A 25873-nucleotide genomic window follows, 5' to 3' on the forward strand; every position below is an offset into this window, starting at 1 on the left:
TTTTTGGCCTCGTCAGATTTGGTTCCCCTTCCTTTGGCCTCACTTACTCCACCAACCGTGGATTCTGAATCCAACTCCAGACCTCATGTCTCATCCAACAGCCATGATTCATACAGACATACCAAACCTCAGGCTGACTGTTTGGCTTCTCCAATTCCATTGATAGACAACCAATGCTCTCCTCTCCAGTCCATCAGACACTTTTATCTTCACATAAACCATCACCACATAAACTCTAGTCCAGTAAATGGAGAAGAATTGCTTACTGGGCCCACAAGAATAACGTAGATCCATTTTCAGCCCCTTTGTGTAGTATCCTTGAATTCTTAGCCATACTTTTTAAAGATGGAGTTAGCTCCTCTATAATGAAGGTCCAGCTAGCAGCAATCTCAAATTTTCACAAAGGATTTGGAGGTGTTTATGTTGCCTCCTATAGACTATGCAAAACCTTCTTGCAAGGCACCCTTCTTCTAAGACCTCCTTTTAGAGACCGTACACCCCATGGGATCTTAATCTGGTTTTGTAGCAACTTACTCAACCCCCCTTTGAACCAGCAGCTAAATGTGAACTAAAGTAGCTCTCTTGGAAAACATTTTTTCTAGTAGCCATTATTTCTGCTAGAAGAATTTCAGAGATTCAAGCCTTGTCTTCGAAACAGCCTTATTTGATCTTTCACAAAGACAGAGTCACTTTAAAAACTTCCTTTCTCCCTAAAGTGGTTTCAGAGTCTAATATTAATCAGCTTATTAATCTGATGGTTTTCTTTCCAGATTTTCTAACAAAGGGGAGTACATGTTGCATTTATTGGATGTCCACAGGCAATTACATTTTTACCTGCACAGAACAGTTTCAGAAAGACCAACCAGTTATTTATTTCCTTTGCTGACGTAAAATGAGCCAAAATTACTCTATCCAGATGGCTTAGGGATTGTATTTCTTACATATACAACAAATTGGGCATTACCTTATAAAAACCATTATGAGCTCATTCCACTAGAGCCATGGCTACTTCATCAGTCATCTAATCCAGAGCTTCCATGGGTGACATTTGTGCTGCAGCTACTTGGGCTACTCCCCAAACATTTGTTACTCATTACAAATTGGATATGGTCTCCAGGGGTAGAGTATTATTTGGTTCTATGGTGCTCAGGAATATCCTTCCTTGAGTCCACCCGGGGGATGTAGGTAGCTGGGGACTCTGTCCCATAAGTTGTGGACAGAATGAAAATTGACAGCATCAGATAAAGAAGTTGGGCCTGTGAGAGATGCACTTATCTAGCCAAACTGGAGGTAAAGCTCTCTCCAACCAAGACTGAACTTGACAGTCATGAGGAGAAGGTAAACATTTGCACCACACCACACTCATCACATAGTCTCACTAAATCTACACCACCAAAATCCACACATAGTAACACAAAATAATTAGCTGAGGCTCTCAATAATAATCTGTCTAAGCAACAGAGACCTCCAAAGCAGAAACGCAAGCAACCTCCATCCCCCAACACAACCCAAATGACACATAGCCCACAGACTCAGTGTGCCACTCAACCACAGCCAATAAGAAAAGACAACGTACCCAACACACTACTCATAGGTGACTCTACAGTCAGGCATATTGATGTCCCACTCACCAGGCTAAACAAGGAGAAGATTACTGTCAGCTGCCTGTCAGGTGCCAGGATCTGCCACATAACCCATGCACACAGGTTACTCCACAACAAGTACAAATATGACACTGTCATTGTCCATGTTGGTGTGAATGACCTGAGACATACCTCCCTGGACTACATGAAAAGACACTTGGAAGAGATCTCCAATCTTGTAGCCCAGGCAGGTATGACCCTAGCCCTGAGTAGCATTCTGCCACCTCCCAGAATGATAACGCAGTACAAGGACAAAATGATTGACTTCAAAAATTGGCTAAGCTTCTGGTGTCATTTTAAGGGGATCCAGTATCTGTCTGCTTGGGATGACATGGTCGACAGACCACGATGCTTTGCCACAGATGGCCTGCACCTGTTGCCCCTGGGATTCCAGATACTGGCTAAGGCTCTTTCTGCCCCTTTAGTGCCTTTTTTAGGCAAGGTTCAAATGACAAATTCACCACCGTAACAGGAACAGGCAAGCAAAAACTGAGGGTAATGCTACTCAATGCTAGAAGTCTAAATCTCAAAATGCACTCACTCGAGGCACTCCTTAAAATGGAGAACATTGATATCTGTGCAGTGACTGAGACCTGGTGCAAGGATCCTGAGAGCACCCCTGCACTACCAGGCTATAACTCATACCACACTTTTCGGCCATGTAACCTGGGCCAAAACACCAAAGGCGGAGGTGTGTCCATATTCATTAAGGATATCCACACCTCCAGGCTAGTTGCTCAGCATAATGCATCCAAGGTTATCCAAGTGCAACTAACTCTGGGCAAAACTGCAATCCAAATTGTAGCTTGCTACAGATCCCTCACCATGCCCCAGGATTCCCACTCCTCTTTTCTTGATGTGCTGGAAAACATTAGGGTTCAACCAAACACCCTAATAATGGGTGACTTCAACTACCCCACCATTAACTGGGAAAGCTACTTGTGTACCAACTACTTAGCTCAACACTTTCTGGAATTCATAAACTCCAATGCCTTGGATCAACTTATCCACACCCTCAACAGGGGCAACAATATCCTAGACCTAGTCATTACCAACATGAGTGACCAGTGGTCCACACCTGAAGTCAACTCCTCGTTGGTCCAATCCAACTATAAGCTAATCACCCTTTATAGCCACACCCCGCCCCCACCCCCCATTAAGGAAACCATGGTAAAAAATTTCTCCAAAGCCAACTTCATGCTTCTTAAGACAGAAGTGGTGAACTTCATGACACCCATGCAGATGGACAATACAGTTACAACTGCTGAATCCTACAGAAATGCACTCTATAAGCACTTACACGAGTGCATGGATTATGCTATCCCAAACAGAACCAAGACGTTTCCTCCAAAAGAAAGGAAGCCAATCTGGTGGTCCCCTGCCATAAACAAACTGTACAAAAGAAGGAAGAATCTGTTGCAAAAGAGTAAAATCCCATGAGTGGAGGAGCTCCCTGGTCAGCCTCAGTAAGAAGCTGAGATCCCTTATAAGATCTTCCAAAGCTAGCTACAAAAACAAAATCACCACTAATTCTAAGGACAACCACAAAGCATTCTATAGCTATGTCAAGAATCTCAATGGCAACACCCAGATCTGCTCTGAGTTACAGCACAACGGCATGAAAATGACAGAACCAACTGATATTGCCAACATCCTGGCAGATAGGTTCAGTGCTAACTTTAACCCCCTCACCCCCTAAAGGGCCCATATCTATACAGGAAGAATGCAAAGTCCCTGTAATCACAACTACGAAGGTAAAAGCTACACTCTCTAAAGCCAAAAACACAGCATCCATGGAACCGGACAACATCCCAGGCTGCGTTTTACACGAACTTCAGAACGAACTGGCTCCCCACTTAAGCACCATGTTCAATAATAGCCTTGCATCAGGCTTTCTGCCCACTGAATGGTGCACAGCAACAGTTATCCCACTCCACAAAGTGGGAGCCACCACTGATCCTGGGAACTATCGACCTATTAGCCTGACAAGCCTGGTCTGCAAGGCCATGGAACGTATCATCATGGAACTCATAAACAAAGACATTAGTAACCTCCAAACTCTGTATCCCACCCAGTTCGGGTTTGTGAAAGGCAGATCATGCCTCCTGAACCTGATAGACTTCTTTGAGGCAGTCACCAAAGCCGTAGATGAGGGTAAGGTGGTTCACACAGCCTATCTTGACCTCACCAAGGCTTTCGACACCATCTCCCATTCCAGAATTATAGTTAAACTCACTAAACTAGGTATAAATCCCTACATCACAAGATGGGTTGCCAACTGGCTCACTGACAGAACCCACACTGTAAAAGTTGCAGACTTCAAATTTGACCTCAAAGCAGTGACAAGTGGAGTACCACAGGGTTCCGTCCAGGGACCTCTCCTGTTTGGTATCTACTTCTCTGAAGTACAGGCTAACACAGAAGGCCTCTGGCTAATGAAGTTCACAGATGACTGCAAACTAGAAGCCATAGTCAAGTCCCCAAATGATGTGGACATCCTACAGAAGGGCCTCGCTGAGACAGATGCCTGGTGTCAGAGCCATGGCCTCAAGCTCAATGCCAAAAAGTGCAGTGTCATCCCCTTTGGTAAAAACTCTGTACCCATGAACTACCACATAGGCAGCAATCTACTTAACACTGAATGTGTGATAAGAGACTTTGGGACCCAGGTGGGCAGTAGTCTTTCCTTTGATAGTCACTTCGCCACAGAAGTCAGTAAGTCCTTCTACGTGGCACACCTCATCATAAAAGGGTTCTCATCCAGGAAAAAAGAGGTTGTTGTTCCCCTCTACTCGACACTCATTAGACCCATTATAGAGTGCAATGCCCCTTTTAGAATGTACCTCACAAGACAACTGCAGTAGCTGGAAAGGCCACAGAAGTACCTCTCAAAGAGGATTACTGGCCAAAAACAAATGCCCTACGCTGACCATCTCAATAAACTCCAGCTTTACTCCGTAGAATTTCGCCTACTTCGAGGTGATCTCTGACTAACATATAAAGCTATGTCAAACCCAGAGCTGTTGGACATGCTACACCTAAAGAAATCCCAATCCCTCCGAGCTACACACTCTGGGGACCTAAACCTTGTCATCACAATAAACAGGACATGCTGGAGGGATAGATTCCTGTCCCAGAGACTTCCCATACTCTGGATCAGGCTGCCAATCTATGTCAAGCAAAGTTCTTCATTAGCACTCTTCAAGAAAAATCTTGATGAGTGGATGGGAAATGGGAAATACACCCTGGGGATCACTTCTGTGTCTCTGCTCGACAGTGGCACAGGAAAATAACTTTCTTGGGGTGCGTAAGCCAGGGAACCTTGTTGGCTTGGCTTACGTAGGCCCTTGGGCCAATAGCCTAGTACCTACCTATGAACCTATGTACTCACCATAACACTCCATCTGTGTAGTGTATTTCCATTCTTCCTCAACTCCCCTTGAAGAGTGAGTGTTTTTCTAATTATGCCACTTCCTTGGAACATGGCTCCAGATCTAGTCTTCTCTATATGTAAGTCAATACTTCTTTCTGCTGATATTAGCAAACAAGATCTGAGGTACTTGGGGTTGGTGCATTATGGGTAAGGGAGTAGCTCAAGAGTTTTCTGGTTGCCACGAGCTTTTGCAATGGCCGTGTCAGTTACAAGGGATCGGATCTGAACCAATAAGCTGAGAAAGAATGAAAATAGACAACATAGATGGAATGTTATAATGAGTACATAACTTTTTTTTCTTTCCCTACCTGATAGGTCTGTTTGCTTTTCTCATACATTCTTAAGTTTTACCATGTTTATTTTTATTTCTAATTTTGCAACTTCTTCATGAAGGCAATTCCTTGTATTCATCACTTTGCTCTGATCATCTCTGTGTCATCATCTGTTACTGTGTTCTAACTGTATACCTTTTCCTTAAACAATGCAGTGTGCTTGGATTTTGTTAATTACTTTGAGATACTTAAATGATTCTTTCATCCTATTTTTTCCTTTGATCATACAAAGAAAATTAATTTAAAATTTCTTGAAATGTCTTCCTATGTAGACTGTTTTTTTGGGGGTTTTTTTTTTGCTATTCCTTGCACGGCCTCCATTCTGTCACTGGGGGATGGGGTCTACAGAACTCTAAACAGTACTCCATCTCTTATGTTACCAGGTATTTTAAAGGATATGTAAATCTTACCTTTCTCTCTTGCAAATGTTTCTCCCTATAACTTCCAGAATACCCACACTTCGATCACCTGACTTTGTTATACCATATTCCCTTTCCAATTATGTTACTAGAATCTCACTTCACATTGGATAGTCTTCTAATGAACTTTACTGCCCAGATCCTTTATCTTGCTCATTAATGTGCAGAGTCCCTTCTTTTCCTACCAAACTCACATTCTTGTTGCATATAATTTTTTTAAACAAGAAACATCTTTATTGAATTATCATCTATGACACAGGCAATCATACATTTATATAAATTAAAACAAACCATACTAACATATTTTCAGTGTCGAACATTATACATCACATATAATCTTCTATACAGTTGTTGTCTATCAAACATTACATAACTCATTCAGTTCCTGCCTTCCCTTAAACCTCATTCCTTCTCCAAAACATTATTCTCAACATATTGTTCCCACAATTCCCATTTTGTTCTGTGTAATTTGCTCCTACCCTTTTCAAAATTTCACACTTCTAGTTCTTTTATCTCTGTTAGTATATTCACTATTTCTAATACGGTTGGTTTAGACTTTGATTTCCATTTTCCAGTAACTGCTTTTCTGGCAACCACCAGAATTAAACTCAGCAAGGCCTTACTATGTTTAGGTAATTCTGATTCTGTATCACGACAAAAAAATCATTTCCTTAGTTACACCATCTAGGTTCCATGGCTGCTTCAGTCACATTAGTACTGGACCCTGGCAGTTCAACGGTCAATCAGAAAACAACCTTTATCCTTTTTAGTGAGTCTAACAGACATCTACAGAACCCACATACAGTGGTGGCTAAAATTTCTACATGTTCCACAGTGATAATGAATGCTTCCCAACTTGGGGGGGGAGCATTTCTTGGGAAATACATTCTGGGGCACATGGTCACAGAGGACAGTCTTCAAATCAATATACTGGAGATGAGAGTAAGCCTCATACGTTGCAGGCCTTTCTGGACTCTCTCCCCTTGGGTGTGATTTCCATCCAGAGAGACAACATGGCAGTTGTTTGGTACAGCAATAAACAGGGAGTAACCAGATCTTATTCTTTATGTCAAGACTCGAGAGGTCATGTGTGTGGCAATGGATGATATTTTCTCAATGCTTTCTAATTGCAATTCATATCCCAGGGAACTCCAACATACTGATAGACTAATTGAGCAGATACATCCTGCTCCCTCATGAGTGGTCCCCTCAACCCATTATTAATGGAGCAAATTTTCAGCCCCTGGGGCCAACCATGTTGCGACCACTTTGCCTCTCCCCACAACACCAAATGCAACAAGTTCTTCACTCTAATTTCCTACAAGGGGGAGTCACCCAGGGATGCTTTAATGCACCCTTAACCTATGGGACTCCTTTACATCTTTCTCCTGATGCCCCTGATTCCAAAGTTCCTACAGAAAGCATCTGCAATGAAGGTCACAATAATCCTCATAGCCCCTTATTGTCCTCAATAAGTGTGGTTTCCCTCCTCTGGCCTTATCTAATTCACCCTCCTTAAATACTGGGCTAAGATCCAGATCTACTTTCTCCCACATTGGGGTTGCCTCACTCAAGCATTTAGTCCCTCAAAATGACCACATTGTTTCTCCAGTTCCAATGATGGTGCAACAGTTCAGGTTGTCTTTCTCCAGATGTCCACATATTGTCCTCCTCCCAGAAATCTTTCACTAGGAAGGTTTATATAAGCAAATAGAAAAGATTTTCTAATTGGGCTATGGAGAAAAATATTTATCCTTTTTCAGACCCTCTTCCAACAACTTGGGACATCCTTGCATATCTCATCCAAGGTGGTTACAGATATTCCACTATCAAAGTGCAGTTATCTACAATGTTTTCCTTCCACAAGGGGTAAATCATACTCCCATAGCTTCTCTTAGATTGCTCAAGGCCTTCCTTTGAGGTATAGGTTCAGAGGTTTATACTAGGCTATCTGCCCTAAGGCATTTATAAGCCTAGCCCAAAGTTTTGTGGCTTACGCCACCCCTTATATGAAAAAATACTGTGCCCATTAGTTTGTTGTGCCTCTGTCCAGCAGTGACACAGAGATGATTCCCAGGGTAAACCTACGATCTCCCATCCACAGGTCAAGATTTCTCTTGAACAGAGCCAGCGAGGTGCTCTGCCTCACATGGACTGGGATTTTATTCCACAGCACAGGGAGTCTCTGAGTGATAAATCTATCCCTCCAGCATGTCCTATTTATATCCGTGCTAAGGTTTAAGTTGCTTGCTCTAGTGGTTTTGGTGGATTTGGATTTTTTCAGGTGGAGCATGTCCATTAATTCCAGGTTGGACATGGCCTTGTATGTCAGGCACATGTCACCTCTGAGCAGACGGTATGCAACTGAATAGAGCTGGAGTTTCTTCAATCTGGCAGCAATATGACAGATTTTGGAGTCCCTTTATCCTTTTGGTGAGGAACTTTTGGGGTCTCTCCAATTGCTGCAGATGTCGGGTGAGATACATCCCAAATGGGACAGTGTACTCGATCATTGGTCTGATAAGTGAAGAGTACAGGGGAACAATGACCTCACTAGATCTGGATGTGAATCCCTTCATGATCAGGTGGGCAATGTAGAAGGTTTTTCTAACCACTTTAGCAACGTGAGTGTCAAAAGAAAGGCCACTGTCAACCTGGGTCCCCAGGTCCCTGATAACCTATTCTGTGCTTAGTGGATTGCCACCTATATGGTAGCTTGGGGTTACCTTGTTTTTCCCGAAGGGTATGACTATACATTTTTTGGTGTTTAACTTCAGACCATGGCTCTGGCACCAGCTATCTGTTTCCGTGAGTCCCTTCTGAAGGATATCCGTGTCCGATGCACTTTCCACTATGGCGCCCAGTTTGCAGTCGTCTGCAAACTTTGTCAGCCAAAGTCCTCCCATGTTGGCCTGTACTTCTGAGAAGTAGATGCCGAACAATAGGGGGCCAAGGACTGAGCCCTGTGGGACACCTCTTGTGACCGGCTTGGAGTCTGATATAGCGCCAGCAACTCTAACCCTGTGGGTTCTGTCCTTAAGCCAGTTTGCAATCCATCTTGTGACATATGGGTTTACATTTAAGCTGGTAAGTTTTTCTACAATACCCGAGTGGGGTATTGTGTCAAAAGCCTTTGCAAGGTCAAGGTAGGCTGTATGGACTGCCTTTCCCTCATCAATGGCCTTGGTGACTGTTTTTTAGAAGTCGATCAAGTTCAAAAGGCATGATCTGCCCTTGACGAAGCCAAACTGGGTCGGGTCCAATGTCTGCAAGTCCCCTATATCTTTGTTTATGAGCTCCATTATGATCCTCTCCATAGCTTTGCAGACTAGACTTGTTAAGCTTATGGGGCGGTAATTACCAGTATAGTTCTACTCTGACCTCCTCTCAGAGATCCAGTTCCTCCATGGGATATTTCAATTGTGCTGCAAGCCCTGATTGGTTCTCCCTTCGAACCTGCTGAAAAAATTGACATTAAGTTTTTATCCTGGAAAACCTTATTTCTGGTGGCTATCACTTTTGCTAGAAGAATTTCTGAGCTGCACACCTTATCCTCAAAACCTGCATACCTAATTTTTCACAAGGACAGTGTCTCTGAGAAACAACCCTTCTATTCTCCCCAGTGTGGCTTCTGAATCATCCATTATTCATTCCATAGATCTTCCAGTTGTCTTCCCAAAGTTTTCAAACAAGCGTTAATATACTCTGAAGTTACTGGACATTGATCATCAGTTATATGTTGTCTACATCGGACAAAATCCTTTAGAAAATCTTATCAATTATTTGTGTCCTTCTCCGCTACTAAAGTGGGAAAATCAGAGTCAGTCTCACATTTGTTAACTCGGTGCATTTCCTTTGTTTATCAATAAAAAGGAATTCCTCTTTCTTCTTTCCCAAAAGCTCTTTCTACCAGTTCTGTGGCTTCATCTACTGCCTTTTTCTCTAGTGCTGTAATTGATGACATATGTGCTGTAAGTACCAGGTCCAAGGTTCATACCTTCATCTCACATAACACATTGGATATGCAGTCCAGAGCTAGAGCATCCTTTGGTTCAGCACTACTACAGAATATTCTTCCATGAGGCCTCTCAGGTATAAAAGTAGTTGGAGACTCTGTCCCTTCTGTTGAGAAACAGACAGAAAAGGCAACATAAGATATGGAGTTTATGTACTCACCATAATGATAGATCTGTGTTTATTTTTTTCCTTTCCTCAGCTACCCTACCATCATCCCCCATACAGTTTATTTACAATATATTCTTTCTGAGATGGATCTAGCAGACCTTGATCTAGTTCCTGAAGGTCCTGCCTTTCTCTGTCCCTCTCTCTCTTTCTCTCTCTCTCTCTCTCCTTATGCAGGTTATCAGTATTTAAACCAGCTACACTCTTAAGTTGTTCGTGACTACATTAAAAAAAATTGCAATACTTTTTTGGGTGGGCAAACTTGATCTGAGGTAGATCACTCTTCTCATAGGGATTATGGGTAGGAGAGGAGCCTTAGTACCAGATTCAAAACTTGGAAGTGTCCATAGCCAGATATGAGATTGGATCTGAGACTATCCATTGAGGAAAGGATGGAAACAGACAACACATATTTATCAAAATGGTGAGTACATAGCTTTCTAACACCAAATGGGATAGGTTAATTAGAGCACCAAAAGAGAAACTGTCTAGGCTTAAAATGACCTGTAAGGGTAGATAACCTAGTACTTAGCTATGAACCTATAAGACAATGAACACAGACATGATTCCTGCATTACTTTATTAGTTGCTTTTATATTTCCAACATGTGCTTTACACATTGACCATGCAGTACTTCAGTGCAGCTGTCTTTGTTACAAAAATATTGCCATTCTTCTTACCTGCAGACTATATGGGAGCATGTCAGAAACACTCTTGCATTCCTGCCATATCACGTGTACACACAATTTCTCCTGTAAAACAATTTATAAAATTTTTTAACTACTAATGACAACTCCCTTTGGACATGAACACATGTTGCCTGTTGTTCTGGAGACTGTTCCCCTGTAGGAAACCAACCATCATTCTTCTTAGGGAATTAGCCATGATTTTCTTGTAGTGCATGAAGCACACTGATTATACTCCACTAGTCAGAAAAGACAAATGTGTTAAGTGCTAGAGTGGAGCGAGACCAACCTTAACAAATGGTCAGGTCTCATATAAGGCAGTAAAATATGCCAGTACAGATGACAGCAGCAGAATAAAAGATTTAATTCTGCCTGCTGTCCATTTCTAACATGTCCCTGACTTCACGTTTTAAATTTAGAAAGTAACTAGAATAACAGGATGTGCATTCACCCGATTTTCTGAAGGATACAATGTCTGAAACCTAAGGTATGCCATTATTTAGTGTCTTCAATCCTCAGTAATTTGTCCAAAATTCTACAAAGAATTATGAGTGGGTCTCCAATTGCTGACCTGATATTATAGCAATAACCCACGCCTGGGTGTGGGTAATGCAGGATTTACCCACGGTTGGCGTGGTTTGGTCCCGAGGGTGAAGCCCGAGGGACCAAACAAAGACAACCGTGGGTAAATCCCGCATTACCAACATCCAGGCGTGGGTTATTGCTATTATACTATGACATTATTTAAGAAAATAAATAATTACTTTTCTTAAATAATGGCATTGTATAATGCCTCTTTGCTGCCCTTCGTCAGCTGTCTGGTATCCGTGGCAGTTTTGATGTACTGCGCATGCCTACGCAGTACATCAGAGCTGTGGCCAAAAGCAACGGAGAAAGCAAGATCTCTGTTGCTTTTTACTGTTTCGCTATGTTAAATGGGTTTAACATAGCGAGACAGCTTTAAAATAAGTAATTAGTATAAGTCGATTTACAACTTGCACGCTGGCCAATCAGTGTGCACGTTTTGGAATATTAATGGGGGGTCATGGTATAATATGTGTTTTCTATATGGATGCCAAGGTTGACCTCTCAAGCTTTACTCTCAAGTTGAATTTCTTGGCATCCATGTCTCAAACACATAATTACATGGTTAACATTGGTAAGCTGCACATAATCCTCTATATTATTATTACCTTGAATGTCACTGCTATTGCTGTTAAGGTGCAGTATATTTTGTAAAAACAACTTTATTTAAAACCTACTCTCTTTTGATTTTGGAAATACATACCTATTCAGAAATCACTCTGTAGAAGAATATTGAATCTATGTATACTTACATTATAACAGAAGTACAGTATAAAACCATCCATCTGATATATTTGCAAACAAAACAGCACATGAACCTCTGTGTTGATTAATACACAAAATAAGAAATCTCTAAAAGTGTAATCTTATACTTTTTACACTGTGCTGCAGATTTCCACATCAGGCTTTAGTGTTTTCAGTTCAGTGATACATCTACAAACATGAACATAAAATGTACCTTAACATTCATAATATGGGGTCTAATCTTGTAAACAATGAGGACACAAAGAAATTGCATTCATTCTGATACTGCTGTACCCATATATGGCCCTCACACTGTATTTACAATGACAATGTGACCATTAAGACAACTACAACAGGGCAGGCATTTTTATGCATTAGCTGTCATCATTCTAATATAAACAAAGGCCTGCAATGAATTACCATAAGTTGTCATGTAAGCAGATTCAAGCAGAGTATTTATGCTTTGTAACATTACTGCCAACAAATGCACATATATGGACTTCCAAGATGGCTGCACACTAAGTAACAGCTTAATTTCAACTCTCCCAGTGTGAGAACAGAAACTCAGAAAACAGAGCCAGTGAAATTGTCTTTTTGGGTAAATTTCAGTTACTGGGTAGTAAATGCACTGTCTGGATGCAAGTAAAGAAGAAATTTAGAGAACTTGAAAGAAAATCAACCACAGAAGGTAAGGAGAAAACACTGTCAGGGAAGAATCCTGCAGCTGTTAAGCAAAAACAGTTCAAGCTCCAGATTTTGTGCTACACATGATTTCCAGTAATCTAGACGGAAAGGTAAGTCAAATCTGCTCAGAGCTGATTAAACTAAACAAAACACTGAAGGGGTGTATCAACTCAAATAACAAAAGGCTGAAAAAATGGAAGAAGCTTTAAACATATATTCAGATGAGCTGATAGAAGTGCAAAAAAATAGAGGTCAAAATGAAGAAAAGGTTGTCTGAGTAAGAACAGATGTTTCAAAAATGGTAGAATTAGAGGACAGAGCACATAGGGAAACCTGAGATGTTCTGAATTACTAGAGAAACTAGAAGAAACAGACTGTACTAATTTTATGAAAGCACACATAGTCAACTGGACTGGCATTTCACAGCAGGAGCTGTTAATTGAATGGGCAGATTGTGTGTGTGCTGAAAACCTGGCCACGAGAAAGCAACCAAGACCTCTAACAGTAAAGATGCAATCCTACCAGCAGATAGAGTTGATTCTAACAAAACTGTGGAAGAAGGATAAAGTACTAAAAGCTCGAGGCAGTAGTGTGTTTGTGGAAAATCATTACTTACTGTACACCAAGCAGAAGAGGAGTACATTTATTCCAGAAATCAAGGAATGTCTAGAGGCAGGTGTGAGATCCAAGCTCCTATATCCAGATATCTTCAGAAGTTTTTTTTCCTGGAGGGTCAAAGACATTTTTTATGCAAAACATGCTAAGTAGGAAATACAAAAGTTTGTCCAACAAAACATAAGCAATCAAACAGGTGGGGATTCTGCTTTATATTCTTCTAATAATACAGCTCATAGAGAAACTGTGCTTTTAAAATCTTTTCCAGTGTTCCAAAGGAAAATGTTTGACAGAAAAAAAACACAGGAGTTGACTAGAAGAACCAAGAGTATGTTGGAAATGAGCCAGAGACTGGAGATGGGAGATGGAGATCAACAGTAAGAAAACCAGCAACTCAGAAATGAATGAATAAATGTAGGATTACAAAGCCATCAATTACATTTGTGAAATATGGCGGAACAAGAAAACCTGTAAATATTGGACTTACTTGACTTTGTTAAACATGTGAGGGGACTCTAAATCGTATGCCCTGTTTCTTGTCATTAAGTTTTGGAAGAACATTAAGTAGACGGGAAAAGAAAGGAAAGAGGTAACTGGAAGTAAAATAGTATAACAGTATTTTTAGCAAACATGACATGTACTGCATGTTAATATAGTAAAGCCTTTTCAGTTATTTTTTGTGCATATTAGGAATACTGAAGTAAACAGGTGTCCCCTTTTTTCCTTCTTGTTCATTTTAAAGAAATGTAACCACTTCAATGTAAAAACAGAAAAAAGCCTGGACAAAAGAGCATGATATAAGTAAAACTGATATACTTTTTCTTACTTTTGCATAGGGGAATGACTGGATTAAGGCCATTTGTTTGATCTAACAAGTTGTAAGCTGAAGCAAGTAAATAAAAGAACATTGAATGAAATGAAAATTTTTCCTTTAGTAAATAGATGTTCACATTGCAACATCAGATGCTTGTAGCTGAATGCAACCGTATATCTGGTTCTCCTGTTTCTATGCAGACAAGTTGATAAGGACAATAAAAACAGAATACTTTTTTTCTTTCAGTGGCCAAAAGATAATGTTTTCTGAAAGCATTCAAGTTGTTTTCTACATCTGGGAGAGGAATAAGGATGACAAAAGCAAACAGCACTTAGTGTAAATAGAATCACAGTTTGTACCATCTGACTTAGCATCCATAACCTTCATTATAGGTTAATTAAAGCCTGTAAGTATGGCTGTCAGTCTGGGACAGTTGTTCCTATTAGGAGGGTTAAATGTCATTATTTGAATATATAAACAGTGTTGTGTGTTTGTATTAAGTTAATAGGTTATGGGTTGTTCTGGAAGTGTTTTTTTTCAGTGTTTTCATTAAAGCAAAAAATCGTGTTTGATGTGACATAGGTTCAAATCTGTGTGATAAGAACAATTGTATAAAAAATTAACCTGCCAAACTTTAGTGAATGCATGTAACAGAAAAGCTGAAACTAGACATTTAAAAAAGCTGGTGTACGTAACAGGTAGGAATAATAATTTCTTATCATAGTGGAAACACTTTCCATATTATCTTCGAATGTGAGTGGTCTCACAAGTACATCCAAAAAAGAAATAGTAGTGAACTATATTAAGAAATGTAGAGTGCAAATAGCTTTGCTCCAGGAGACACATTTGGAAAGACCTGAGCATATGAATTTGATAAAGGAAGGATTTCAGCATAATTATTCAGTGGAATATCTAAGACATGGGAAAGGGGGATTACTTATATTAATTTATAGGGGAGCTCCAATAGTAATAGAAAAGGAAAACAGATAATAATAGGAGATTTGTAGTAGTAAGGGTCTACTGGCAGTTGAGGAGGATTCCGCTGGCACGTATTTATATTCTACCTAAAACTGCTACAATGGAGCTTACAAAAATTCTGGGAGAAACAATTAGTTGTCAGCAGCAGATATTATAGGGACTGAAATTTGATTTGCAACAGTGAAGATATATCTCGGGGAAGGGAAAATATAAACTGGTAGATTTAAAAAAAAATTATGAAAATATTTGACATGGAAAAGTGAATTCAATAGTAGCAGCTCAGAGGGAATTTACATATTATTCCCCAAGTTACAAAAACTGGGCTAGGCAAGACAGAAATTATATTTCACAGCAACATGTGCATTTTAATTGAAAGTTTTGATATACATCCAATAACTATTTCAGATCATGCATTAATAATAAATAAAATAAAAATGCAGGGTGATGAAATAAAAATCAGACACTGGCACTTAATCATCTATCTGTTAAACAGAGAGGAATTTAAGAAATGAGTAGTGGAAATTATTTGGGAGTTACTGGGGAAGATAGATGATGTGATTCAATAAAGTGCTGGTTTTCCACAATATGCGGGTCACAGCTCATTGCGCACATGGGGACAGGAACTTTTAAATTCAGTAAGAGCTGAGCAGCAGCTCCCGTGCAAACAAGGTAAACATCATGGGATGCTAATTACTGCATACGCAGCTGAATGCATGCTAATCAATCAAGGCAACACTTTGGAGCTATTCAACAAGTTATAAAGTAACTGTATAGACTCCGTGCTGGTGTTCCCCATGAATTCCAAAACGTTTGGAATACAGCCATAGAAAGGAATCTACATGGACAGAATAAAAAGTAAAATGCATGAGATTTGTACAGAAGTGACCTTAACGTGTGACAGTAGGCTGAATGCAACAAAAGGAGAGTAACAATAGCAACATAAATCCTTTTTTGTGCAATAACACAAATGCAGCTTTGCTCCCCCACCCCCAAATGAACGGTACACTTGTAAGTAATGCAGACAGATAAAAGTGTAAAAGTGTGTGCTAATCAAAATAATTATAAAAAACATTAAACAGACTATTCATAGTTACGTCAACATATGCAATACATAACTGATGAAATGGAGGCATATCATCTAAAACTCAGTACTCCTCTGTGTTCAACACATGAACAGTTCAGCTCTCCTTCAGTTTCCCTAGCTACATGGTTGCCTTTTGGTGTAGATTGAGTGCTGTCAGCACAGTGAAGAGGTAGATGAGGTCTGAACTCATTAGAACTGCTGAATCCCAAATCCTTGGCTCCATGTATCAGATGTAAACATTGTGCAGTCACTCCTTCAGTGTATGAATGGCAACTGTGAATGTTTACATCAGGTGGGTGTGTCAAGCTAGACTTACAACGTGTTACATATATGCTTGTCAAGGTTGAAAATGCAAGTAAGCAGCACACAGTTCACAGGTTCTGTTTCATTAACATCCAATCTCCCCTTCATCTGTGTGCAAATTGTGTTTTCTCTGTCAGTTTTTTATTATTATTTTATTATTTTTTTCATTGTGTGATGTGGCTCTTAGCATAATCACAGGCAAGCAGAAGAATACAGCTGCATCTAATCATGCCACTGAGGATCCAATCACTGGTTAAAAAATAAATAAATGTAATTAAAATAATAAATATTTATTATTTTAATAAAATGCATTTATTTTTTAACTAGTAATTGGATCCTCAGTGGCATTATTTATATTTGGATTCTGAGTTTGGTTAACATAATGCACCTTTCTACTTTTTACAGCTGTATCTAATACTTTTAACTAATTTTGCTTTACCTTTGGTTTACACTGGTGCACAATGCACACCATTGTGCAATAATGCATTAAAGAAAAGAAATGGGGAAGATAGGGGGGGTGGTGAAATAGGGATGCTAAAGCCTGACAGTTAGTATTTAGTCTTTGGAATACACCTGCTACTTAACTGACTCTGTGGCAGCAGGTGTTAATGTAGTGATACGTTCCTTCTTGGGGCCAGATGTTACTGGGTTTGAATACAGATGTATATAATACTTTTAACTATGTTTGCTTTACCTATGGAGCATGTTGCTGCATGGTGCGCACCATTGTACATTAATGCATTAAAGAAAAGAAATGGGGAAGATAGGACAGAGATGAAATAGGGATGCTAAAGTCTGAAACTACTGAGTCTATAAAATACATGTGATCCTTAATTGACTCTGTGATGGCACATGTTAATGCAGTTAATGCAGTAATACATTCTGTTTTGGGGCCAGATGGTACTGGGTTCAAATACAATTGAATCTAACACTTTGAAGTACTTTCGTATTACCATTGCTGTGCATTGGTGTGCAATAATGCATTAAAGAAAATAAATTAGGAAGATAGGACAGTGGTGAAATGGGGCGCAAGCAGGGGGGACAACAAATGGAAAGCAGTGTCACCAGGGAGGTAGGAAAGAACCATAGCTATCCATTTCTTCAACAGTAAAAACTGATAATATATGCAGAATATTAGCTGAATTTGGATGTCACCTCCAGAGAGAGGGCTGACTACAACACAATCATGTTATATAGCCAATCGGACTGAATCAAATGTGTCAAGAAGACACGTGTGGAAAATGGAGAGCAATGTATGGGACAATTTTTTTTATGTGGGACAGATGCCCATTGTTTTTCTTTTGGAGAGAGACAGGAATGTTGGGGAAGGTACATAGATATGTCTGGGTCTAGTATGTTGGGTAGATGAGGAAGCAATTGCATTCAGACAAGACAAACAAGACAAGACACAAGGAAAGTGATGGGCATACGAGGGTGGTGGACACCATTTAATGGGGTAAGGGTGGACACATCCAGGACCCATGGACGTCAAGCAGGTTGACAGTGACAATCAAGTCCTCATCCACAGGACTGTCATCACTGTCACCTCACTCTGCCACTGACTGCAGCGCTCGATGTCTCCTTCTCCTCCTACTGATTCTATGTAAAATGAGGGAGAGAAGCCCTTCCATCCAGCATAGGCTTGCCTCAACAGAGCGGTGCACAACTCTACATCCCATCCCTGGCAGTTCAGCATGGGTGATAAACTCATCACCCCTGCCACTGCTCCCGGAGGGAACCACTGGCCTCTTCTCTAGGGCAGAACTACCTGAAGGGCAGGTGGTGCAGGGGCAGCAGAGGTGGTGCTGCCAGGTCAGCTCCTAAATGTGCTGTCTAATGTTACTGGGGCCAGTGGAGTTGGGGCAGTTAGATCCTGTGGGGCAGGCCTACCTTGCTGTGCTGTAGAGCATTTTGTGATGTGGTGCACATGGATGACATGGACACATTCTGACAACACATAATAAAACAAAACAAAAAAGAGATAAAGGTTGGGGTGAGAGAAAAAAAGAGATAAGATTAGTACCTTCATATGTAATATACAATGCATTAATATAATTATATGACTCTATTATCTTAACCTTTATGCTTAAGACTACCACCCCTGACACATAACTTATTACTTTTAAAACTAGTAGCTCCTAAGAGATGCATCCTATACTACAGATTGCAGCAAGTACTCCTTTGCATGTGCATATATTGCACATATCCATGTTCCAGTTATCCAGATTACATTTTACAGCAGGGCATTTGTGCCACTGGTATAGAGCTTTTACTTTAAACCTTTATGTTACATATAATTGAAGAATTAACAGTTATTGTATAGTTGTGAAGTGTGGTATTTGAACCCACCACCTATGACTAAAGTCTAATATTGTATTCTTGATCTGTGCATGCTTCCTTTTACAGTTGGAATATGCATGTTCAATCTGATACAATTATAAATTTGATACAATTATATAAAATACCAAACAAGCTATATTTGTTTGTGCTATAGACTAATACATGCATACTTGCTTTTACAACTGAAATATGCATGCTAAATTTGATACAACTGTATAAAATACCAGAAAAGCTATTTTTAACTTTTATTACTACAACAACACTACTCCTCTGCTGCATACATACTACATGCCTTCCTCATCCTCAACAGTCTAGTGGCATGGGTCCTAACATTGCACTCCCTCTCCATGACAGCTGTGAAAAAAAGAACAGAACAGAATGCTATTATGAATACCAGCCTTGCCTATATTTAGCTTTTAAGCCTCACAAGTACTCTCTGTAGTTGATTCTTACACATCTTTGGGATGTCCTCCGTCCTGAATTCCTCGATCCAAGCATTGAGGGTACCACTCTTCCTCCTCCGGAGGTCATTGTAGTGTTGCCTACATTGTTCACCAATGTGGGGGATACCAGTGGCACTGGTCACAGCCTAGGCCAAACTATTCCAAGCCTCTGACTTATACTGAGACCCAGAATAGTCCCCTTGCAGCAACCTGGCACTGTGGTGTTTTACTGGGAGTCCAACAAAAATCTTGGACTCCTGGACACCCCATCTCTGGGAGTCCAACAAAAATCTTGGACTCCTGGACACCCCATCTCTGAGCCCTAAATCTCACACACTCTCCACAAAATGCCTGCCATGTTTATCATGGATCAAGAGCAATAGAGATTAATGGCTTCCCACCAATTCCAATTATCGCATTTACTGGGAGTGTGGACACTGTTTGAAATTGTTGTGCACTGTGCACCATCGCCCAAACATGGTGTGCGATGGTAAGCGGTGAGCAACACTGGCAAGCAATGCAATTTCAAGGTTGTTTGATGTACATGTAGTTGTGTATGTGTGTTTGACAAATGTGAAGGCCATGACAATCCAGACAGCAGAAATCTACTTATAGGAATATAGTACACAGTATACCCACAGTCATACATTTGATAATAAATGTAATAACACATAGATAAAAAAAAACTGATACAATATTAGTGTCTCAGCCCTCATACATATAATTAATATCAGCTACACTATGTCAAGTGTCATAAGTGAGTGTGACTATAATGGGAAGTGGAAACAACAGTAAAACTGTATGGAATATGCTGTATTTTAACCCAGTACCATGTGCATGACAGTCCTATACTAACATCTGTTGCTACAAGAGAGTTGAAATAACAGTTGTTCATGTTTCAGTTTATTACTATAAACTGCAATGTCACAACAGTAAAACAAAGGTTGCACATGCTGTACTACAAGCCAGGACCATCTGTATTCCAGCACTAAACTTTTACCTGCTGCAACTGGTAACAGCATTGATTGAATGTATCATACTTGTATTTTTGGCTGTCTACTTTCTGGGTGGTATACTTATCCAGTAAAAAGGGGAGAATTACCCGGAATGAGGAAAAGCAATCTATGACATACACAGTAGAAAATGTTAGTACATATGAGATATTTCTACATATCCAAAACTGAAGGTCAAAATGCTCCGCTTCTCATTTTGACCTTCAGTTTTGGTTTTGGAGTTTAGTACCACTGCTTTTGTTTTGGTTACTTATATTTCTACATATGTCTGGATTTCAACTCTCACTCCAATGCAGCTTCAGAAAACAGGATGGGTGCCTTATCCCATCCTGTTTGCAGCAGCTGGAGAGACCACAGAGGTTCCTCACCAGGAGAATCCAGGGCATCAAACATCTACCGTACACAGATAGGCTAAAAGCCCTGTCCCTCTACTCAGTTTCATACAGACTCCTCAGAGGTGACTTCTTTCTGGCATACAAAGCAATCTCAGAACCCACCTTGATGGGACTGCTGCATATCCGCAAGTCAAGTTCCACTCGAGTAGCCCATACGTGTGACCTCAACCTGGTCTGTGACATCAGTAGGACTTGGCGGGACAGATTTGTGTCCCAGAGACTCCCCCATCTGTAGAATAGACTCCATCTCCATGTCAAGCAGAATATCTCATTATCCCTATTTCAGCGCAACCTGGATAACTGGATGGGAAACAGAAAATACACCACTGGGATTCCACTTGTGTCCCTGCTGGACAGGGGCTTTGGGTGCTGACTTGTCTAAACATGGGCTAAACTCTTGGCTAGGCTTAAAAGGGCCTCAGGGCCACTATCCTAGTAACTTCCTATGCTGCTATGATCCTATGATCCTCCTTTGTCACACAAACAGCTTTGCAGCAAAGAACTGAAGTAATTCTTTACACAACCAAATGCAGCAGAATGTACACTGTCAAGCCATATAATGTTATTTGTACATTTATTAAATTTATTATATTTGGACTTCGTGATCACACAACCTGTTATGATTATTGCATGCAAATATACAGCTTTGTCTTACCTTTCTGTGTTTCTTGGTCATTCATCAGTTATCTGACCAGTACTCTGACACATGCAGTCTGTAAGCCATTCTAAATCATTGGCCTTCAAATGTGTGAGGATATTAACTGGGAATAATTTGATATGTAGTTACCAACAACTGAAGGGCATGTTGGATGGCACAAACAAGCACAGAATGCTCTTTTTTGGGGGAGAGCAAAGGTGAGCTACTGGTATGGCACATAAAAGGGTACACTCTTCTTTTCGGGGGGACAAAGCTGAGTTACTATTATGGCACAAACAAGCATAGACTAATCTTTTTGGGGGGCAGCAAAGGTAAGCTACTGCTATTGCATAAACAATGATATGTTGCTCTTGTTACTCTCCTTGTTTTGTATCCTGTCATTTCATCTTGTGAGGGTTGTGAAGTCAGGAACTGCAATGTGTATCATTTCTGGTTTGACTGTGTGCCTCATTATGGTGTTCATCTGTGGGTGTGTTTGCATTTCTGATGGGTGTCATCCACTACTGTTCCAGTGTATGGGCTGCATCCCCCCAGTAAATGACCCTGTGAGATACCCCTTCTAGCAAACATCTCGTACAGTTGGGATGTGTGCCAGGTATGTGAGGCATGGTAACTACAAGGGTTGCCAGCACACATGTTCAAGATGATTCCCTTGACATTACACATGACTTGACATTTGATAGAGTGGTATCCCTTTCTGGTAATATAGAGCCTACCCTGTTCCCCCAGGTGGTGCCTTAATTTCGACATGAGTGCAATCTATGGCCCCCAGTACTTCAGGCTAATGCAATACCTGGTAGAACTGTTGCATATTTCTGGCCCTCTCCTCACAGCTATGGGAAAAATATATATGCTCACTGGCATGTTGGAGCATAGCATCCAGGAACTGGTACAGGATCCTGAATGCTGATGCCTGTAACACCCCCAGCATGTCCTCTGTTGGTCTCAGAAAGGTACCTGTAGCTAATATTCTGAGGGCTACACATACCTTAGTTTCCACTGGAATGGGATATCCTCAGTTGGCTCTGGCTCTGAGTTGAGGTCAGCAGAGGTCACAGAGTTCCTGTAGTGTGTCCCTGTCCACCCTGTAGCACTCTACAATTTCCTCATCATGTAGGTTGTGATAAGTTAAATGTGTCCTGAAAACTCTTCTCCTTCTTGGCCTAGGCCTATTGGCAGCTGCAGCAGCAGCATTGGCTTCAGTCTCTAGCACATGTAAATGGATTAAATCAGCAGCAGCAGCCCATAGCATTCGGTCTGTGTAGATTTTTCATGACTGTACTCCAAAAGTTTTGACATCTGCAGGAAAGACGAGTATGGAGTCTACATGGATGCTTTTTAGCTTGTTGAATAGCTCCACAGTGTTGAATTAGTTGATTAGCATGCACTTCAGCTGCTTATGCTGTAATTAGCATCTATGAAACACAGAGGCAGATGCAATCCATTAATAATCTACACCATTATAAAAAGGAAATGTGCAGCTAACCAAACTTATAGTGAGGAGAGTTATATATGTTTGGAAGACTGCAAAAATGTTTTTTCTTCAGGATATTTCTGGGCAGAGGAGTACTGAACTTCAGCAAGTATGCTCCCATTTTATCACCTACATACTGCATATGCTGGAATGTATTTAAGAATAATGCGAAGCAAAGGCTTTTACACTTTTACCTGTATGCATTAGTTAGACGTGTACTGATGACATGTGCATATTTGTCAAGCCATTTCAGAGGTACACATGATTGGCAATACATGAAAATGGAATGCTGTGTGATAAATTTGTATAAATGTTTCAGGAACAGGTCCTTTAATACCACTTTTAGCATTTCAAAGAGGTTTTGTTAGCAAAATGGGTCATTTTCCTGTTCTTTTATGGGGGAGGGGCAAAGATGAGTTACTGTTATGGCACAAACAAGAACTGACTGTTCTTTTGGGCAGGAGCCACTGTGAGTTACTGTTATGGCACAAACAAGAACATGTTCCTCTTGTTACTCTCCTTGTTTTGCATCCTGCCTGTTGTTACTACTTCATATCTCTAGACTGTTTTATGTTTCTCCAGTGGGTAGTACTGACTGGCTACCTTTTCTGTTTTATGTGGAAACAGTTATTTTGCAGTTATAAAAATAGGTATCTGTATTGTACTTCTGTTGTCCTTTAGGACAACTACAAATATGCCACTCAGGCATGTCAGTCCACACAGACCCCCTTCACTGATGCTAAAAATCAAATAATTGTGGATGGGTTTCAGCTACATGATGCTTTTCTCCTAAAAAGGGGATGGGGAGATATGGCACAACGAATGCAAATACGGCAGCAAATTGTCCAAAATGTGAATGCTGTGGGTGGCCATGGCAGAACATATGAACAGGTGCTCCACAGGGTCACTGACAGGATCATTACTGCACGGAAGTGAGCAGCTGCAGTGGGCCATGACAAAATGGCTATCAGAGGATGGCCTGCTAGGGAACCTCCACTAATTCCCACAACAGTGCAGGACAGCATGTACAGGATGTGGGCGCAATGCCTTCCAAGACACCAAGCACATCCCAGGAGGAGCTTCCAGTAGGCTTTGTTATCTGCACAGTTCAACACTGTTGTATAGTAAAACAATTGAAATTAATAAATTAATTCTGTGTCACACATCTTTTTTTGGTGGGGGAATTGAAGATTGCTACAGTTATAAGCTTAGGTTGGAGTTGCCAGCCATGTTCTTGTTGACATTAGACTTAATACATATATAAAGGGGTAAATATATTACCCCTTGTGTTACTGTTAATTATGATGGTGTTGCCCCTGCCACTTGCTTAACTTCTTTCAGGTCTCTCTGGAGTACAGAGCAGTATATCTTCTATAGATGGTAAGCCAAATATTTTTTATGTCAATACTCCTCAGCAATTTAAAGAAATATTGTAGTGTGTGATTTTGATCTCAGGCCTGTTGTGTGTATTGCTGCACTATCTGTAATAGTGGCAGCATTGTTAGTTTGTTAGCCACTATTGTAGTAGTGCTGGTATTAATGTATTCCTGTGTTTCTTGCTTTTTATCAGAGGTGATCATGACAGTGGGAGTGTGGGCCCTAAGCCACCTGCTGTCAGTGTATCAGCAGAATCTGATGATGATAGTGGCTAAACTGAGGCACAGTCAGGGGGTGGAGAGGTTGAATCTGACACAGATGTTGATATGCAGCCATCCCCTGCATTTCCATCAGACACAGCCAGTAGGCCGAAACCTACCCAGTCCACTGAGTCCACAGATATTTAAAAGATGGAGAATGAGAACTTTGATCAGGAAAAGTGTGGCTACTGTGGCTTCAGTGCCTGTTGAGTCTGGCCATAGCCAAAGTGTGGGCAAGGTGCCTCACAGGAAGATTGATAATGGTGCTCACAGGGGGCCTGCTGTCCCTCCTTCGCCTAGTGCAGGTGTCACTTCCCATGTCACTCAATATATGTTTAGGCCCATCATGGAGGCATAGGCATGTTCCATAGGTCCAGAGAAATGCATGCTCAAGGTTGTGGATGGGGCACAGTCTGGCATATGTGACTGCCTCCACCATGTTGCCGATTCATTGGGTTGGATGAATGACACATTGAAATGAGGGGGTGTCTGTCATAGAATGAGCAGTGTCAGTGAAGGAATGTCTGCTGGAAAGGGAATGGCATCCTTGTGGGTGTAGGTCAGCCACATTATCTGTTGTTGGCCAGTGTGGCCATGCCCAATCACACTCCCATAGTGGCAGTACTTCCACTGCTCCATCAGTGAGTGTGTTGTCCAAACCCAGACATGGCAGGCCATGGGTTCATGGTCCTGGGCTTCCCCATAAAGGGAGCTCATCCAGCAGACATCAGTCACATTCAGGTAACAGCACTGCATCTGATCTTGGATGTGGAGATGCGAGTGCAACTCCTGACAGAGCCAGTTCTTGTGGTTGGGGATAAAAATGATGAACTGCCAACTCTACCATGCACGGTTCACACCTGTCCAACAGACCAAGACAAAGAGCTAGCACAAGGCTTGGCTGTGTTCATGCAGACATTCACACAGCAATTTCACCTGGAGGACCCCTACAGAGACACACACAACAGTTACTCATTTTGTCTCACTGGCCATTTGTTGTCTTATCCCAATGTCTGGCTTCTTCTCCTTCTTACTCACATGCACTCACCAATCTTTTGTGTCAGCCTAGGCTTCCTGTCCCCCCTGCACACACACACACACACACACACACACACACACACACACACACACACACACACACACACACACACACACACACACACATCCAACACCCAGTGCAAATGATGATAACTGTGCCATATCCCTGTTTTCTATTTTTTGGATTCAGGGATACAAAAGCTGTGCCTGATGCTCACAGTGCATAGCTAACTTTGTGCTTAGTATATCTGCATTTGTGTTGTTGAACTGTTCATTGTACCTTTGACTTATATTGGCCTTAGGAAGTTAGACAGCTGATAGCAGCAAAATTTCACAACTGTATAGTGAATGCTCTTGTAAGGGTTGCAAAGTC

This window comes from Protopterus annectens, chromosome 1.part1 (genome assembly GCF_019279795.1).
Source record: "Protopterus annectens isolate FY-2018-M chromosome 1.part1, PAN1.0, whole genome shotgun sequence".
Lineage (NCBI taxonomy): Eukaryota > Metazoa > Chordata > Ceratodontiformes > Protopteridae > Protopterus > Protopterus annectens.